Here is a 3,283-nt window from a genome sequence, read left to right on the forward strand (position 1 = left end):
GGGGGTGGGGCAGGGGTGGAAGCTGATCTGGCCCCCAAGTTTGTTGGGGGTGGCAGAGGAGGCTCAGGGAGAGCCTGAGGTGTGTAGAGACCAGGTCAGGGCTGGGATGGGGACCTGGGCTTGGGGGTGTGAGGGGAGGATTTGGGGCAAAAATTAGGGCTGGATGGGCAGGATGTGTGGGGTGGTGGAGCTGGGGGACACAGGCAGTGCTGGGGAGAGGCAGAGCATCGCATAGGGGTGGAAGGACACCCTCCCAAACCATTGCCCTGGGTGCGTGGGGGGGATAAAGGGTGGGCAGCAAATGGGACAGAGCAGCTGGAGCCTGGGCGGGCAATGGGAGCTGGGCAGCAGGTGCTGGGAGAGCACAGACACCCCTTTGTGCTCGGTGGGTTTGTGGGAAGGGGTGTAACGGAGCAGGGGGTTGCTGGACACCCTGGAAAGCCCTTCTCGTGTTTCCCAGTGAAACACAAGCTGTAGGAGGAGGGAGAGGGTGCTGGTGCTGCTATTCTTTCCCAGCTAGGCTGGGCTCTGCTGCTTCTTAAAGGGTTGAAGGATTTTTCCTACTCCTTGGCTTTCCCAAAGCAGCTGACTGCACTGAAGCTCCTCTCCAGAGGAGATGTGCGTGTTGGGCAGATGTTGCACTGTGGATCTCACTGTCCCAGTGTCCCTGTCAGCACTGAAGCTGAGCCCTGCCTCTCTCCAGAGCTTTGCTTTGGTCTCGTTGCAAGTTCAGGGTCTGAGTCTGTGTCAGATGACAGTTTTCAGTTATTTCCCTCTGCTTCCTTTAAAAAAGCCCCAAACTTTCTCTTGGCGCTGCCCTCGCAGTCTCCTGACCATCCCTTCTGTCTCCTCCTCCCTTCTCCAGGGCAAACCTTGTGGACCTTCAGAAGAAGCTCGAGGAACTGGAGTTGGACGAGCAGCAGAAGAAGCGCCTGGAAGCTTTCCTTACTCAGAAAGCCAAAGTTGGCGAGCTGAAGGATGATGACTTTGAGAGGATCTCCGAATTGGGGGCTGGCAATGGCGGGGTGGTCACCAAAGTGCAGCACAAACCCTCAGGGCTCATTATGGCACGGAAGGTAATGAGGGGAGGAGGAGGAGGAGGAGTAAGAGTGGGCTGTGGTGTTGTGCTGGAGGGGGTCTGGCACTTGCCCTGGCTTTGGGGGAGCCGGCTTTGGTTGGAATCTCTCTGAAGATTGTGACCCATCTGCACCCAACCTGCATTTCTGGGGTCAGGACCGAGGTCCTGGGTGCCCCCAGCCAGGTTTTAGGTGGAGCCTCTCCCTCTTCATCTCCAAGCTGCTCTGCCTGTCTCCAAGCTCTGCCCTGAGAGAGGCTGTGCTCTCTGCACCAGGTTCCTGTGTGCCTTGTGTGAAAACAGAAGTTTGTTATTTATTTTTTTTCCTCCAGTGAAGCTGGTTTTAATGAACTCAGCTCAACTGGATAGAAGCAGATCTCTTGGGGCTCCTAGGTGGTGGCTAATGAGGACTGGAAAGGCAGGTGGAGGGATGGGTTTGGCGCACACACATTCCTTGCCACCCACTTAACAGGTCTCCAAGGTGGTTCCAAGCGGTGGTGACAGTGGTTCATCTCAGATGTGGATTTATAGGTGACATCTTCTGCTGTGGTGCCCTGCAGTAGAAAATGAGGAGATGCTTCATCTGCATGTTGGAAAAGGCAGTGCTGGGCGAGAACAGCGTGACTGCTCATCTGCAGGATGGCTTCCTTGGAAGTCTCTGGTCTCGTCTGCTGTTGGGATGGTTTAGTGGGTCTCATGAGCAAATCTGATTCTCTGGGTGGCTTCGTCCAGAGCTGAGATCTCAAAGTCTTCCAGAGTGTTTGATTTGGGAGTGTTAGGTATCGGTGGGTGGTTTTGAGATTGTTGGGAGCTCTGTGTTCACAAACTGAAGCAAGGGCCAGCTGCAGCGTGGGGCGGCTCGGCAGAGACTGTGAGGACAGACGTCCCTGGGGTTGGGTGTCCTGGAGCTTACAGTAATGGCAGCTCTTTTTTCTGACCTGCCATTGTCTTTCCTTGCCTCTGGCTTCCCTACAGCTCTGTTAACTGACTACATGGAGCCCAAGGAGTAAAGTAACTGCTCTTTCACATGCATAATCTTCATAGTTTTTTGTTGTTTTTTTTTACTTTCTGTGGTTTCCTTGATATCAGAGCACCTCTTCTTACAACACCTCCAGAGCTTGTGAAAGTGTTCCCGTCTGCTGAGTCAGACCTGCATCAAACTTCTGACTTGTCTTTCCGCTCCGTGTCCTGTGCCATCTCCATGTGTTCTGTGGCTGCTGGTTGCCTCAGTTACTGACAAGCTCCACAGGGCTCTGCCTCTCCCTTTATCCCTAATTTTGGTCTGCAAATAGTAAAAAGTCTATGCCCAAGCAGAGCTAGCTTCCCTTGAAGATGTTTTTTTTTTTTATTCTTTCCAATGCTCAGGACTTGCTCACCTGGTTCCTCTTAAGTTTTTCCAGGTGTCTCACCTGGAATATTTCTTTCTTTCTTGGCAGCTGATTCATTTAGAAATCAAGCCGGCCATCAGGAATCAGATTATCCGGGAGCTGCAGGTGCTGCACGAGTGTAATTCCCCGTATATCGTGGGTTTCTATGGAGCCTTCTACAGTGATGGAGAGATCTCCATCTGCATGGAACACATGGTGAGTCCCCGTTCCTTCTCTGCAAACTGCTGCTCCTCAATCTATTTCTCCTCCGCTCCTAAATCTATCTCCCCAGGACTGGAAATTGCTGGTGAAACGGGTTGGGGCGCTGACAGCCGCCATGGTCCTTGCTCTGGCTGCAGGGAGGCCACCGTGCTCCTGGCAGGAGCTGCAGGCTTCTGCTTAGATGTCAAAATGACAGAGAGATCGACTTTTTGGAAAGCGGAAGCAGAGGTTTGGGGGTTGGCCAAACGGAAATGTTGTAAACCTGCCTCTCTGCAGAGCTCTCTGTGAAGCACAGAGCGCGTTTTCTGGTGTCTCTGGCAGAGAACGGGGTTGTCGCTCCTCCAGATCAGCGCTGACCGTATCGCCTTCGCCTTTGCCACTAGGGGAAAGGAAGCCAAGAACTACTACAAGAAGTAGAGCTGATGGAAGATAGCATTAAAATAGTTTTCAGCAGGAAGCTTGAGCTCTGATCACCAGATAATTATTTATTTTTATAATTTTTTTTTTCCTCTGTAAAAGGAGCATGCTTGATGCTGAGTTGTTGGAGGCGGTTGAGCTGGGATGCTGTGTACTGCTGATATACTGCTTGCCCTCCCTGGGCATGCTTCCCTGTACAGCC

The sequence above is a fragment of the Calidris pugnax genome, unplaced genomic scaffold (genome assembly GCF_001431845.1).
Source record: "Calidris pugnax isolate Ruff unplaced genomic scaffold, ASM143184v1 scaffold173, whole genome shotgun sequence".
Taxonomy (NCBI): Eukaryota; Metazoa; Chordata; class Aves; order Charadriiformes; family Scolopacidae; genus Calidris; species Calidris pugnax.